The sequence below is a fragment of the Oxyura jamaicensis genome, chromosome 3, assembly GCF_011077185.1.
Source record: "Oxyura jamaicensis isolate SHBP4307 breed ruddy duck chromosome 3, BPBGC_Ojam_1.0, whole genome shotgun sequence".
NCBI classification, from domain to species: Eukaryota; Metazoa; Chordata; class Aves; order Anseriformes; family Anatidae; genus Oxyura; species Oxyura jamaicensis.
The window spans coordinates 6,934,874-6,952,239 of NC_048895.1; positions in this window are offsets into that span (position 1 = coordinate 6,934,874).

Consider the following 17,366-nt stretch of genomic DNA (forward strand, 5'->3'; position numbering starts at 1 on the left):
ACAGGTATGTTGGCTGGAAGGGGAGTCGGGTAGGGGTGGGGGGGAAGGAGGAGGCTACAGAGGTTTAAGAGAAACTTGAAGACCAGGAAAACTGAGGAGAGGTGAAAGAGGTTACCAGTGTGAATAAAAGAAGAAAGGAGACTTGAGGATTGTTAAAATAAAATACTTCTATTCCCGAAGTTTTTCTTATGTACGTTCAAAAGCTTGTGAAAGATTCTGCTTCTAGCTGTGAATTTAGGTTGAAGTCCCTGACTCCAGCACTTTGAGAGCACATTAAGATTCGTTTAAAATCTTTTATTCCTTTTGATGCAATAAAACCTACACAGTACTTTCCTAAATGAGTACCCATTAAAGGGACAAAGTTATGGAAGAGTCATTTCCCATAAAATATGGAATCCAATAAGGTTTATTACGTACCATTTAGTGAATGGCAGAAACTTATGAAGTGTATGAATAAGTTTCCAATCACCTTTTCATTTGTCTCCTAGAAGATGCACAGCACGCAGTACACCCAGCTCTTCCTCCTCCCATATAGGTCAAACACAGCACTGGATTTGTTTATGCACCATTTAACTTTGTCTTATATCTCCTATGACATTCTAACTTTGTCTTTTATCGTTCCAGCACCATTCAAAGGATGAATTCAAAACATGGCTTGACCCTGTGATACATTTGGCAGCTGAGACTCCCTACGTGGTCCCAGGCTCCAGGGGCACTCAAGGAGGGCAGCAAGGGTTGGTTTTTCTTTCTCTTTTCCTTCTGTTTATTCAGCAAAGTTAATTTAAAAGCTGATTTCCTGCTCACATGGAGACATCACCAGGACTGGTGTCAGGAGAAGGAGGGGTAAAAGTGGTTGTGTGATTTCTCCACCCAGAGCCGAGCTTGGTCTCCAAACTGAGATTTCTATTCTGATGGTTGAGGCCAGAGTTTGGAAAAACACAGGAGTCACTGGGCTTGGTGGCTAGATTGCTTGTGGGATTTTCAAGGAGGCACCTCCTTTTCATCTTTGTGAAATGGGAAAAATATTCCTTCCCTGGCCTACAGCACTGCGGTGAAGCTGTATGTGCTAGAGACTCTGCAAGGTGCTAAATAGCGTAGTAGCAGGGGGACTCATCCATTTCTTGCTCTGGGCAAACCATTCTGAGAACAGCCTGTCAGTGCAGCTAATGGGATATGTCCCACAGTGTTTGTAGGTTCATGAAATCTTTGTTCCCTTGTAATTGATGTTGGCACTTAGCACCACAAGCTGTGCTCCTGGAAGCCAACCTCCCCGCATAGCTGATTTTATGGTATGGAAGGATTGGTGCTATATTATGCATTCTTCCCATCACCCTGAACAATGAAATTAAGTCAAACTAAAAGCATCTTTCTTTAGACTGAAATTTGCCCATAGTCTTTTGGGTCTCTTGCATGGTGGCAGCGTGTAAGAAAACCCTAAAACATGGAAATATGATAATAAATGATAATAAATAATAATAAATCACTTTTGCTGTTATATGTAACATTGAAGTGATGGGGTTTAATTTTGGCAGCCAATCTTTTACTTTGCTCTTAAAAAGAAAAGAAGTTATGACTAATTCTGGATAGAAAGAGGGATAAAACACCACAAAATAACCCTTATCTTGGCAGCTATTTGGTGCTGATTGATAGTGATTTAAATATGGAATTCAGAAAAAAATAATAATAATGTTTTACAAAAGTTAGAACTGGAGGAAAAGATTTGAAATTTCTGATCAGGAAGCTGCGTACACAAGGTAATTACATTTCCTGTGAAATAAAGGAAAAATACAGTTTAATGCGGTTTCCAGCATATTCCCCTCAGTAGCTGCAATCCTGTCCTGCTGCCCAGCTATGGGTAGAGCCAAGGAACATAGGAAAGGGGACTTTGCCTCACTAATCTAGCAGGCTATCAAAGAGCAAAAAAGATGCTTAATTCTGCATTTTTATTTTATGGAAGTGTCCTGATTCTTGGTGTGTGGGTGTTTATGTGTGGGGGTATGCTTTTTAATATTTTTTTCATTATTTTTCTCTTCCTTTCCCCTTTATCCTGCATTCCTGCTTTGATCTCTCAGGGAAAAGAATACATATATGCAGCAATTCACAACTTACCCTCCTGAGTAAGGAGGTGGGTGGGCAGTCCATTCTCACCTCGGCAGGTGCACAGGAACTCTTATTACTGTTAATGTGCAAGTGACATGCACTAAAGAAAGAATTTGTCTCTTTATATATATATATAGTTGTATTTGAAATGTTGTTTTCAGGTAATGCAGTAAGAGGATTTGCATGATAATATGAAGGATAATGGATTTCTGGCAATAAAATCTAACAAGCTGCTTTATGAGGTACTTTGTATATTTCTTATTTGTTTTATAGGAGCAGCGAGAAGCCTGGGGATATGTCTCTGCTGTAGGAAACTCTTTGTATACATGTTACAAATAGTCATGCTCTATCTGTTTTCTGTCTGTTTGGGTTGGTTTTCTCTCTTCTCCCTCACTCTGAAGTAAGCACACATGAAGGCAACACATTTGTATGGATGTTCTTTGTCATTGCTTGTCCTGTGATAATATGAAAAGTAAAACCACATCAAAGAGACACGTAAGCAAGTTTCTCTCCTGTTAGCAAAAACTCACAAAAATGGATGTCATGTCATGAATTGACATGAAAAACAATCCAATTTGAATAATATTTTTTTTTCCAAAGTTCTTGTTTTCACACTAATGCAAGTAAGCCACATGTGCAAGCACTCAGCCCTTATTCTGCTTGCCAGTACCAGGGTAGGTGTGATAATTTTGTCATCTGTGCTGCTTGGTTTTCCTGTGCATTAGTTTTGCTTCTAAATTAGACTCCACACTATTAATGGCTCAAAAAAATAATGTGATGAGCCAGTTAGCTCATAATTTTAAGAGAAATGAAAACAAAAAACAACAGCAGATTTAACTGCAGTCCTGGTTCTCAGCTGTGCTGTATCTGCAAAACTTCAGTGGTTTCTTATTATTTTATTTTTTTTTTTCTAGAAACTGATGCATTTACTTTGAGGACAAATAGATAGATCTATCCTGATTGACATCAGCTTATGACCTGTCTTTGCATAACATATATTGCTTTATGGCTATATATATATAGAAATTTCAGTCCTTCTAAATTATATGAACAGTAGTTTATTCTGGATAGGGAGAAAGAGGGAAGAGAGAGAAATGCAGTTTTGAAATCTGACTTATCTTCTGCTTTCTTGCCCCAATATGTATCTTTATAGATAGAATTAGCAGGCAGGAAAAAATAAGAACTGATCCAAAAGAAAAAAAAAAAAAAATTCTAAGGAAGATTGTGTGATGCTCCCAGCAGGAAACAAATTTGATTTAGGGATGAATTATGCCCATAGCACTACATTTAAGAAAGTAAATTTTAGGGAGTTATAGAAGTGAGTGGGCCAGCTCCACTGGGAGGAAGTGGTGAAAATGAAAGGGGTGGGAAGAAGGCTGGAGGATGCTAACTGGAGCAGTAATTAAAGCAGAAGAGGTCTTAGCTCCTTTTGGAAAAATGCAAATTAAAATAATATAAACCCTAAAGAAGAAGAAAATCCGTGAGAGGAGAGTAACATTTCACAGGGGAGGACTCAACAGCTGAAAGCAGAAAGCGAGTGCTGGGAATTGAGGAATGCCAGCAGGGAAATAGCAGAAAGAACAAAATAGAAAGCTGGAGTAGTCAGAAAGCAGAGTAAGACAAGTAGTGAGCAAAACAGGGGATTTCTTTGGCAGGTGGAGTGCTCAGCAGAGCTGCCAGGCTGTGCCCCAAACTCACTGTCTAATACAGACCCTGCAAAGGCCTCCAAAAATCTTATTTTATTCTCTCTGTTTACTGGTCAAAGGAGATGGAAAAGAAACTGGGGGGCAAAAGTGATCTGTGGCTTTATGTGAGATGCAGAGGGAAAGGAGAGCATATGGGCTGTGAAGGCAACAGTGGGAACCAAACCAATATGAAGTGAGCATCTAATGGGTGGACAAGGACTTCTTCCGAAAAATGAAGCATTGAGGCTGCAAGCAGCAGTGTTTCTCCTGAGGCTCTTTTTGAGGGCTTAAATTGGAAAGGCTTGTGAAATACAGTAGTTAAATCAAGTGAACCTTTCCTGAGGGATTGCCCAGCACATTATTGCGCAGTTTCTCTTAGGGAAGGGAGAGTTGGACTGGACTGGGTACTGGGGACAGGAGACTAGTAGCCTATTTTTTTATTATTATTATTTTTAAACCATCATTACTAAAACTCATCAATGTTGCTCTTGGATAACACAAACCAGGATGTATTGGGGGGGGGGGGGGGCCGGGGGGGAAAAAAAAAAAAAAAAAAAAAAAAAAAATACAAAACCAACCAAGCAAAAAACAAAGACCAGAGGATATATACAAATTAATAAACTTAACCTGGAAAATAGGAAAAAAAAATTTTTTTAGGGGAAATTCAGAGGTACACAGAGGGAGGCCTAGGGAGATGCATCATTGCCCTGTAGTCTGTCTGAAATATGGCCATGCAGGAACCTTTCTCTAGCACAAGTGGAAATGCCAGACGCATGTCTGAGCTTTGAAGCTGCCCTAAGCCTCAGCACTGAGGATGGGTTTTTCCAAGGAGCCCTGTAGGAAAGGTGAGAGTGGCCTTGGAGAAGTGACAGCTTGCACCGTCCTTTTGTCCTTGTGCTGGGAAATGGCTCAGCATGGTTTGGAAGTACTTGATCAGGTCAGGTCAGGACTTAGGTGTGTTTGTTTTTCAGCAGGATGCAGGGGGGAAACGGATGCAGAAGGAAAACCAGAAGGATTTCCAAGAGGAATAGAAATGACTGAGGCTATAGATGAAGGCATAACTAGATGTTAATGAGAGAAAGTCTGACCTACAGGTAAGAATAAATAATTCTTAATTCTCTAAGTGTCATGAGTAGAAAGGACAATGTGACTTAGGGCAGGAGCAGCACATATGGAAGCTATAAAATGGAGATGACAATGTCTTTCAGAATTAGTATGGACAAAGCTCTTATGAATATTTATGCACTTCATGGGTCAGTGCTGGGCAGGTAAGGGATGTGTTTTGATCTAGCAGATGTCTGTTTTATTTTTAATCTAAAACTATACCCTTAATATAGAAAGATACAGCCTATATTTCATTGTCAGCTGGCAAGTAATGACTACTGTCAATGTGAGCAAGTGTCCTGAGCCCCTAGCCATCCTTCCCATGCTCACGGGCAGGCAGGGAAAGGAAAGTTCCTTCCCGCATCCCCATGGCTGGGCAGGTCCCATATGAAGCAAACAGTGCATATAGCTTCAGGGGGATGTGTCTGATGCATCTAGAGCTGTGATGGTGGGGCAGGGAGGGCCAGGACACCAGTGCTTCCCATTGCCTGGGATCTACCTAAGGGGATCCTGAGCTTTTGGGAACTGCAGGGAAAGATGGCACAGTGGTTCTGGTATTTGGAGGTAGGACGGTATAAAAAAAAAAAAGTAGTTTTAAAACTTTGTTATACATCAACCAAAGCTCTATTAAGACAACTGTGCAAGTAATTGTTCTTCTGCGCATCCAGCAGTGTTGTGCTGCTTTTGATGTTTACCTCAATTTCTCCTTCATTTTTTATTTGAATCTGCAATTAACACCTATAATGAAAAAGGAGGAGATGGCGTGCTGTTGAGAAATTCTGGTGTTAATTAAAATTATTAACAATTAGAAGAAAAATAAGCTAGGAAAAGGAGGAAAATAGTTTTGAGTATTTTTTTAAAAATATATTTAAGGTGGACTAAAGCCCAGAGACTGTTTCTAATGAGCTCACTTCAAAATTAATTATGAAGCTTGGGCAAAAGAAGTTACTGTGGAATTCACTCTCTTTAGGAGAACTAGCATCCTCTGTGCTCCCTTGAACAGCATTTAGGTTTGCCAAGGCCTTTGTATAGGGCTGCATTTCATTTCTGAATGAATTGCCCTAATTTACAGAAGAACAATAGAGGAAATGAGCTCTGGCAACAATGGAGAAGGAATGGGAGTGCGATTTGTCTTAGCAGAGTGAACATTTGGTCTTGGATGAAAGTCGTTTTCAGACAGGAATGATGCAAAATGGCCCCGTGTTTCTTATGAGAGCAGTTCATCCACTGAGCTGCGACACCATGCTTGTGTGGAGCATGGCCCACATTGTTAGCCCACATCTGCCATCCCCCAGGAGCCTCGTGAGAGCTCGGAGCTCACATTGTGCTTGCAGCCTCTGCCACTGAAATCTTTGCCTATGGCTTGCAAGAAACGTGTGTTTGTCACCTAAATATCCCCATGGGTGTAGGAGCAAACCTGTTTTGTAAATGAGTGCTGCCCCCCTGACGTTGCTGCAGTACTTCCTTTACCTGAACAGGACCTGAAATTAGTTTTGCACAGAGCAAGAATATACTTGAAGATCCAGCAAATGATGCTGGAGAAGAGCAGAGCAGCAGTAATGTGGGTGAGCACAGAAAATGACCACCTCTACCATGTCCTTCTGTGTTCTGTTGAGCACTCAGCCCCATGCTGAAGTATCATCACTTGCTAGTTGGTATTTGTGGCACATTCTTCCATTAGGCATGGGGTAGGAAGCTGAGAAACACTCAGAAATGGGTTCGGCACTTCGGAATATCACAAGGAAATTCTCTGGAGTAATATTTCTTTATTCAATTTCTTACTGAATTTCTTGCACTTGCAATATTGGAGAATATGACTAATTACTTCACCTCTGGAGAAGTTGTTATGTAGAAAGGGTCATTAGTTTCCCAGTCGATGTGGGTTCTGGAATGTGACGTGGAAGCAGAGGATATTTCTTGGCACCAGAGATCCTCCCTGGCTTTCAAGATACTACCTGCAGTTAGACTTTCTATGGGAAATCCCATAAAGCAAGGTTTCTCAAGCTGAGCAATGCCAGATTTTGGAAGAGACTGTCAAGAAACCCCAGAGAGGTTCCAGGTCTTGCATTGTAAGTCATCACTGCAGATTTGATCCAGTCAAGCTAGTGATGAAAACCACTCTGATTTCCCAGGGAAGGCTCTCATAACTATTTAAAAGTCTCTCTGGGGCTGAAGATCGTTACCCAGCCTTTTAACTTCAAGACTCTCAGGGATCAAGAGAAATAAGCCTGATGCAAACCATCTGACCAAATTAATTGCAGTGGATGGAAGCAGAAAATCTATCAGGGAAATGAATCCCGTGGATCTGTGATTTTTTTTTTTTTTTTTCTTCCCTTTTCTTAGCTGCTGTATTCATTTCTACATTATAACCTGTCGGTTTTTTTTCCCCACCTTCTTAAGCTGTTCTTCATGACAAATGTTCAGGTTGTTTTCAGTCTAAGTAACTGATTTCCTTCTTCTAGTGTAATGGCATCTTTCACAGACAAATTAGACGTGACTGTTGAGAATTAAAATCCTAAATGCCCTTCCCTTGAGACCTATAACTTGGTTTTGAAGCAGTCATTTCTCAGTTGAAAAATCCATCCTCAGTGAAAGTTCAGGTAAGGACAAGAAAAATCCTCTGAACTTGAACATTTCTCACATCAGCAAGTAAATTAGTCACCTAATCTTGCCAGATCTTTCTGATGAAGAAAGGCATTACTGAAGAACTGAAAAACTCAATAATCCCTAGCATCTTAATCCTTACAGTTTGCCAGAGAAGAAGTAGAATGTTACCTTTTTTTTTCCTTATTCCTTTTTACTTCTCAGATCCTGAGTAAAGCATTTCAGGTCTCCTAGAGAACTGGCATTTAAATTTAGGATGGCTTAAGTCTAGGATCAAGGTCAGTCCTACTGCTCCATTCTTCTTTTTAAGATAAGGTTACAGCTTCAAATGTCTTACATGGTAAGTATGACCATGAAAAAAAGTTGTTTCCATGACATTTTAGAGCTGAGTGATTCAAGACGGGGAGGGGAAAACCAGGAAGATGCAGGTTCTGTTGTCTGTGGATTTTTTCTTCCTACGCTCGAGGACTTAATTTTGATTTTATTATTGTTATTTATTTTGATGTATTTTTTTTTATTTCTCAATCTTGGAGGCAGAGGGGAGGACAAGTGTTTTCACCCCAGCTGTACTCATAGCAGTATCTCTGAGAATCTTCCTGGGAAGGTCGTAGGAGTTGAAGGTGGTGTGTGCTATGCTTCGTCTTCCTGGGGATAAGTTATGCAAAGAGTTTTGGCCAAGCAAAGGGTGACTGCTGGACCTGCTGCTCACTTAAGCTGTCTCGTAGTATTTTACTGTATCAACAGCATCTTCTGGATCTGCTGGAAAACGTGGTGGTAAATTGCTGGAGGTTTCAGCCTTATGGTTATGGGGCAAAAAGCATTAGGCAATGACTCCCTAACCTGCCCCAGTGCAAACACACCCCAAGATCAGCTCAGCCGGGGCTGCTGTGGATCACTGTAGCTAAGAAATGTAGTATTGTGCATCTGCAATTGCCTGTGAGCCTGAGGCTCTGATCTGGCTGTGGGCTAGATGTACTTTATGTATATACTCATTTAACCAGGCATAAATATAGACAAATAGTGGGAAGGAACTGTCAGTAGCAAAGAAAGGGGGTAAGATTTACTGGGGGCTGGTGGCATTGTTGACAGCCTAGCTAAAGAGCTCATCTGCATTTCCCCCAGCCCTGATTTAATACCATTTCTGAGACCTGACTCCCAAGGATGATTTCTGCTTTGTCAGAGGCAAAAGCAAGAGAGGCTTCAGCTTGCTTTGCATCAAAATCTGAGCCAAAAAATAAATAAAAAGAGAAGTAAAGGGGGGGCGCCTGTCAAGCTGATAACTTGGTGCATTATTAGGGGTGACCTGTCAGATGTTGTGTGGGAAAACCACCTCAGATAATAGAATTTGGGTGGGCTCATCTAAAGCTACAGGGAAGCGTGGGAGCCCAAACAGACTCTGTAAAACATAATAATAATAGTAATTAGAGATTTTCACTGACTAGTCTGTCCTGTATTTGTAAAATAATAGCTTTTTCTACCTAGTCCATCAGTCAAGTGAGTTCAAATTCACATTGCTGCAGTCCCTAATAAATGAAATTCATCCTGACAGTGTATGGAAATTTACTGTGATTTTTGGTCCTGGATTAACATCCTTCTAGGGAAGTTGCTTGCAGTTGCCAAATGGCTGACAGCATTGCCCATTTCTGAGGGAACATCAAAGTGCCAAAAGTGCTCTTGGGGTGAGCTTTCCTCCTGGGTGAGGCTAGGAAGCCCAGCCCCCATCTCAAGGCCTGGGGGGCTTGCTACAGCAGCACCCTCTCTCCTGAGAAGTCCCAAATTATAGCCTTTTCTTGCCCCAAAGAAAGGAGAAGGCCAGAAGAGAAGAAAGTCCATCACCTTAATGCTCCACATCAGCCAGTGTTACCCCACAAAATGCAGAAACAAGGTTAGCAGGAAGGGCAGCCAGATGAGATATATGATGTGTGTTATGGTCCTCCCCCAGCACAGTGCCCATGTGGCAGGTTATTGTGCTGAAAGAGCCCTTAAGTAGGCTGGGTTCATGGGGAAACTCATTCCCAAATGAGGCTGAAGGTAGGGTAAATGACTGGATGAGGACAGATGCATGGTAGGAGTTGCACATCTACAGACTATAGCATGTTTCCAAGCTCTGAAAAACAACCAGTGTGCACTCAACAAATTTTATATCCAACTCTACTCATAGTCAAGGACTGGATCAGGTCATCCCTGATCAGTTCTGATTGAAATATCATTCAAGTGAAAATTGTTTTTCATGCAACAGGAGAAACCCTTCAGAACCTGGATCATTGCTTGAAATGTGAATGTCTGATTTATTTATAAGACTGTCATGAGAACTCAAGGGGTTGTGACAGAGCTAAGGGGAAAGTCCCCTAACTGACCTCTGCCCTTGCAAAGCCATTTTAGACAAAATTGATATTTGCTCAAGGGCATTGTACATCAGTGAAATGTAACATCAGTTCAGATTTCATCACGTCATGCCATAAGAAAAATCAATCAGTTGCTCAAATCAAATTCAGTAGAAAAACAAAACAAAAAGTGCAGAAAGCTATTCAGGCATGAGCCATTTGGAGGGGAGGATGTTACACAGGTATCGTTTGCTTTAGGTCTCCATAATAGCTTCTCTTTTATTTTTTTTCTACAGTTGTAGTTTCTGCACTTTACTCCTCTTGGAAATAGAATTACCATATATCTAGGGAGAATTCATGATAGCCTTGTTTAATGGTTGTGGGATTTTTGTTGTTTTGCTTGTTTTTATTTTGAAATGATGAGTCAAGAAAAAAGATGTTAATACAACTTATGATCTGCCAAATTCCAGAACAGATCTAAGCTATTAACATAGAAACATATGCAAAACATAACACACTGGTCTGAATCTGTTGTTGTTACTGGTAGGGCTTGTAGCAATACCTGTAGCTAACCCTTCTCATCCCTTCTTATAATCTTGTAACAAGTCTCCTGGGCAGGCAGAAATTTCAATTCCGAATATCTGCTTCAAGTTGTTGAGTAGCTCTGGGGGCAGGAGAAGGAGCAGAGAGAGGTTCAGCAACAACAGCCCAGCTGGTCAGAAATATAAAGGATATACCCACCAGTAAGGCCGTATTAAAGGCCTGCATCTTGTTGTAGAAACGTCTTATTTCTTTGCTCAGCTTGGAGCTGTAGTCACTTTTCATTGCTCACTTGGCTGAACTACTGAGTAGAAAAATTGAAAAGATTGAGATGTGTCTAAAAGGGGGTTAATTGTTTTTCATTTCCCCTTTATGTAATTTCAAGGCTGGACTGTTTTAACAAGGCCCGGAAGCTCTGAGCACTTACTCTGTCAGCCTTATCCAGTTTAAAGTCAAACCTGCAAAACAATGAGATGTTTTGTGTATTGAGTTGTACACTTGCAAGTCTCAGGAATAGACCAGTGTGTCCCAGATATCAGCCTTTTTTGGAGTCTGAACAGATCATAAGCCCGCATGCTGCTCCAAAACAGATTGATTAATGAATCCTACAGCAGCTCTTTCCATCAGAGGAACAGAAAGCTGTTAACCTGTGAGCTGGCTGAGCATTATGTCCCTCTTTTAGGGGGAGATAACATCCCACTTTTAGGGGGAGATAAAGGCCAGCCTGTGAAATGTGGTCCCTCCAGAGCAGAGCACACAGCAGCACTGCAGGGTGGCTTGTGGCACAGAGTGAGCAGCTGCTGTGCTTGTACCCCATGGAAATCCACAGGTGAGTTTGCAGGAATAGAACAGGCAAAATAAATCCCTCAGCTGGCTGCACCTCAGCAGAACCGCGTCAATGTTTCATAAGCTGGCGGAGCTGCTGTTTGACCAGGGCAGAGTCCCAGACCCTGCTTGCCTTACCTAGCTGTTAATTAAGGAATCGCATCTCCAGACCAACCCTGCAGAGTTTGGAAAGTCTTGAGAGCCTCTGAGAATAGCCATAACCATTAGCAAAGTGGCAACACTTAATTAAATTCCCTTGCACGTTTAAAAGCTGTAGGGAGCCAAGCCAAGATAATCCCCTTCCTTTAAAAAAAAAAAAAAAAAAAAAAAAAAAAAAAGGCATCTTTAGGTGGGATTCCTCTCTTCCAAGAGCCAACTTAATTTTCACATCCCCTGCAGCAGGTTGGTTGACGAAGGGAGCCTTCCCCCAGCACTTACCAGGCTTTCTAATTGGCTCTGCATTTTCTCCCTACTCCAGCATTTCTGACTCTGCCTTCTCTAGTTTCTGTGGGGGAGGTTTTCCACTTTATTTTCTGGCAGTGGTGCTGATTTCTGAAAATACTTATTATCTCCGTAACCTCAGTCAGCCAGTTCCCCAGGAAATTTCTCCCCATCCTTTTGAGAAGCCTCTTATGCAATTACAGGCAGCAGAGCTGGTATTTCAGCATGTTTCTGCTGTCATGTGTCCCCCACAGCCCCTCTCTGGCTTACCACCAGCCCCACTCAGTTGTGGTCTCAGCTATAGCTCAGCTGAGCTATCAGAAGTGCCTAAAAGCCTCTCCAAGACCCATTTTCCAGTGGTCCTTTGGGGGATGCAGAACTCCTGGGAAGATCCCTTGGAGAGCTCCGTACTTGGTCCTCAGCAGGCTCAGTGTTTCTGGTCCTGCTGCTGTGTTTCAGCATAGGAAGGACTGAACTGTCCCTTTTCCATGTGTGTTCATTTAGGGCTGTTTTTTTCTTTTTTGTTATTGGTGTTTGTTTGTGTCTGGCACCAGGGTATCACCTGCTATCTCCCTGTCTCTCCATCCCCCGGTGTCTGGTACCTGATCTCCCTGCATCTCATGGGTATTGCAGGTGGTGTAGAGAAGGGAGGTTTTGTAAAATTTCCAGATACCTTCTGAGGAAGAAATCTCCCTCTTTCCTGTGTGTCTCTGTACCAGTACTGAACACACATTTGTCCTTTCTCCACAGGCTGAGTGCTGTGAAGGCGCCAATGGCTAAATAAACACTCCTGTCTCACCTATAGCTCAGTCAGGCTGCTAGTCACTGCAGTGCTGGCTTCTGATGAACCCCAGCAGCCACAAATCCCTCTTCTGATCCTGTCTCAGGTGGACACAGGAGAGCTCTGCTGTGAGACGTCACAGGTATCACGCTGACAGCCCTCCCGACCTCCGTCCCCCCGCATTACTCTGAACAAGCTGCAGGACAACCGGGGGCTGTTGCTGCAATGACAGAGGGCACAACAGTCCCCTGCCTGCATCCAGAGCCCTGTTGCTTCCCCGTACACCACTGCCATCAGCCAGGTAATCTTCATAAAACCGGCGGGGAAGGGCAGGACCGAAGGCTCACTCAAGCACCACGGCCCAGTTTTGGCACTGCAATAGGGCCCCATCAGCTGAGAGCCACAGCTCCTCTTCTTGGCAGATGGGAATTAATCAGATTTCATTCCTCTTTCTCATCTAAAAGGAGAGAATTTTACAAACAGGAGAAATTACGTAATTTTTACAATACTTTCTCATTTAAATAGCAATCGCTGTTCTCTTTAAACTGCCCACCAGCCTGCACCAAGAGGCACCCAAACCCCAATGTCACTGTGCACGAAGCAAAGTATAACACGGGAAGGAAGGATCTACACATTGTGGCTTGGTCTGGCTTCAAATGGGGACAATGCTAGCACGCGGTGTCTGTGCAAACGTTTTCCATGCAAGCAAGCCGCACTCTTCTGACACTTACTCCTGAACTTAAGCGTGTAAGGTGGTAGACTTGTCATTCTCCTGAAACAAACCTGTCCCCCTCTGTTAACCAAAGGACAAATGTTTCCTCATCTTTTAAGGGAGTGTGACCAGTTTCTCAATCTTTTGTTCATGAGAATTGTTATTTCCCACACATGGAGACTTGTCTTTCACGCAGCAACTCACTTTCTGTTTTGAAAATGTGATTGTGTGTAGGAAGGGGAAGACCTTGCCCTGACTGAAAAGAACCAAAAAGGACAACTTCTTCAGGAGTGTTGCAGTGAGAGAGCCGAGAAATTCGAAGGGAGAGGTAGGACAGCTGATGAAGTAAAATGCCTGTGTATAAGGAGCTGAATGCACAGGCATGTACGACACAAGATGGCCTGACAGGCAGCAGGCCAGGAGTCCTGCGCACAGGGAATGCAGCAGCAACATGGTGTTATCGTTCACTTCCACTGTTCCCAAGTTCACGTGACAGAAGCTGGGGCTTGTGAACAAACTCTGCCCATGCTGTTTGCTGTTGGACATGTCAGCACAGCGCACCGCCTCGTGTCAGAGCCCACCGTGACAGCTTGGCAAGGAGCCACTGCTGCCACCCAAACCGAATCCAGCAGCTCGGCCCTGGGACTCACAGGGTGCTTAAGGTTGTTGGTCTGCAAGCTACCAATAAATGTCCGAGGTCTTTTGGGTTTGATTTATGGCTTATAAATGTGCTCCTGCTGACCTGAATACTACTTACCGGTAGCTTTCCTTTGTAGGAACATGGTAGGAACTAGGAGGCCACATTCACTCATGCTTTTGAGAAAGTAGGATGAAAGCAACTATTTTTGCAGGGATAGGCTCTCTTTGCTAGCTGAGAGAGGCCTCTTCTTCCCTTCCTTCCCAACACTAGAAGAAAAGACAGGAATATCCAGTCTGGCCTGCTGCTTAAGTGTTTCTGTGCTATAGGTAGCAGCTGTCTGTTGTCAAAACCGAAGACTGATTTGGCCAAAATGGTGGGATATGAGATGTCTGAAAATAGAAAGAGTGCCCATATTGAAGGGAGATAATCCTCTCTGGGTGTCTCTGAAGTGCTTGTGGCTGAAAGGTCTGAGGAGGATTTTGTATTTATTGCTTTATTGCTGAATCAGGTTGTTGGAAATTAGCCTCCTACCTGGCAGGTCGTGGCTTTTGCAGGCTCCCTAGCAGGCTGCATTTCTCTGCGCAGTGAGGGCTCACCTGTTCATCAGGCCATGACCCATGCTGAGCTTGAATGCATTTCAGGATGGTCCAAATCAATTATTGTTACTTTGGCAGAAACATAGGGTTGTTTTAAAAGGGTTTTAGCTTTAAAAATAAATAAATAAATAAATAATCTAATAGTCATGTGCTGGCTAATCTATCAGTAAATCTAGCTATATATACTGGAAGTTATACATCAGTGTCTTATGATTTTCCAATCTGTTTGAAACTGCAGGGAGGCTCAAAATTAACATCATCCACATGGCAATGCCTTTCAGCTTGGTAGAAACCCTGAAATGAAGATGTCCAACTACAGCAACAAAAACTGCCCAGGAGCAATCATTGCATTCAGCTAAGCTGCATGAAGCAGATATTTCAAGGGACACCAAACAACAAAATACCAGGTAAAATGCAGCATGATCTGTATAGGTGATAAAAAGGGAAAAAATAACATAGAAAGAAGGACTGTACATAAAAGTTGTTGATGCGTCCCTAATGCCTTGCTTGGGCAGAGTGCGGGGCTGGCAGGCTCTGCTCTGCTCTCCTCAGGTGATCTTCCTGCAAGCACTGATGCAGAAATGTATTAGGCCAGAAACAGGACACATACAGAGTAAAAACCACTGGGTGTCCAAAAAATAGTTCCCTTAATAAGGTCAGATATTGTTAAAAGAAAAATTATTGAAGAAGTGAAATGAGTACACTTTTTTTTTTTTTTTTTCTCCTGCCAGGCAGAGCACAGTGAATGAAAATATAGCTGATAGGTTACTTTTCTGTCATTATTATGTTGTGGTCTTCCTTTCATCTGTGGATGGGGTCTCCATATTTCACCCTAACAACTCCCCTGGGCATTGATCTGCTGCTCTTAAATCCAGTCCTTAATGCAATTAAGTCTGCATCAAGAACCTGTGTGGCTGTGAGCGGCCAACATGGAGGAGCTTTTAGCTGACCCAGCTGAATGTGTAATATTAGCCCACTTGAGAGTAGAAAATCATCAGGAAATAGCAGAAGGTGTCTGTACACAGAAGAGAAATATAAAGGGAAAAAAAAAGGGGGGGGGGGGGGGGAAGGAAGAATTCTGTAATGGCCATAATTGGGTACATACCCTGTTACCCAAGTTATTTGCAAACAGGTCACCTGTCCCCTTGGTGACTACTGTATTCACCACACTTCTTGGTTAGTAGGGTCTCTGTGATTTCTCATTAGCCATTTACTAATTACTTTCAGGAAGGGGGCTTGTATCCCACTCTCCTCTTCAGTGTTTCTTACTGAGTAGCTGTGAGAGCAGCTGTCTTTTGTGGTTTTTCTCTGCACATTCAAGGAAAGAACTGTGACATCTGGCCTGGGCCTATGAGCTCTGTAAAGAGCAGGCTCCTGAAGCTATGAATTTCAGTGTCTGCATCTCTTTGTGGATCTACATCTAAATATTCTAATGGACAGTCTTTCATATTAACTGTATAGTAAAAACCTTAGCTGAACAGGGTCTTTGGTGTAATGGAAAGGAGGCAGCCAGATCAGTTTCATGAGGCCATTATATTAAAAGGAAAAAAAAAAAAAAAAAAAAGCACCTTGAGCCAATGTATCAATGATTATTTATACTGATCAATATCTAATGCAGTGGAAAGCTGTCCTAAATCAGGCTGAAATTGTCTGTGGTTTGTGGGCAAATCTCTCCTGGCTCCATTTTCTTTCCTGCGTCATTTCTACTGGAATAAGAGTGTGTTAGTTCCTGCCATCTAGGAGAATATAATATACAGATTAAAAGTACAGCAGCCTTTTGGTTAGAAACCGAAGTTGCTCTGTCACCTGAAATTACAGTGAGATAAAACCTCTGACCAAAAATAAATAAATAAAGTCATAGTGTCAAAAAGGGGAACCTAAAGAGTTTACTGATTCTGTTGAAATTTCACTTTGAGGAAATTTCACTTTTTGATATTTGGGGAAACAGAGTTTTTTGTTGTTGTCATCACTATTTATTTATTTATTTATTTAAATATTTGTTTGCTAGAAAACTTGTTGCATTTGCTGTGCCAGCACCCCATGGGTAAGTGTAGAAATGCTGGAGATGATCCTACCGCAGGGCATGTCTATAAAGATAACAACAACTGCACTAACTAAGCAGTATCTTGTTCATACCTGTACTTAGTATTTATTGCCGTGAAGGTCATGACAATGGTGCCCCATTTTGAGTGATTATTTTGTTGCTATCTAGGTTAAACTGAAATAGGACACTATGCATCTGAAAGAAGCCTCCCTGTGGAGATATGTACCACAGTAATGAGATGAGAACCCAAACTAATTGAGAGTTATTTTGCTTTCAGAGCATGCGTAGATGATCCTTATTCCTACATATTAATAGAAGTGAATGAAATTTAGGACCTGATCCTTCTTTTGTAGAAACTAGTGTGAATTTTGTAATTGGTTTAAAATTAGTAAGATTTATGGTTTTAAGAACGGTCCTTCACTGTTTGTAGAGACAAAATGATGTAGAGGATCTACAGTCCCTGATCTGGCTGTATAGATATTGCCAATGAGGGTATCTCTTCTGCTGCAGAGCTGCAGCTGTTTCTACATTTCTGTGCTATCCTGCTAAACTCTTACAAGAGCATGCTCCATTTCCAGTGATAATGAACCAATTAAGAAAGTAAAATCAGACAGCTTTCTTTTAAAAGAAATCAATTTAATTTAAAAATTTAAAATATACTAGTGCTCTCCAGATACTGAAATTACACTCTTTTGTGTTCTTAATACATTTGAACAAGATCAAGTAGCAGCAACAAAATATTACATTTCCATGGAAATCAGTATAGTTTTCTTTTGCCTCTAATCAGACCACTTTGCTGAAAGCTAAACTGTTTATTTTTAACCTTTCAGAAGATGAAAGCTTGCCGTGCCTTTCATGTCAGGAGCGTAGCTGCTCTTCTCTGATTCATTAGGTCTTTTGACTTCAGCCTCACCTGAAACTGAGATCTGGGCTGTGAGACAGCACATGTGTGGAGGATGCTAATTCCTCT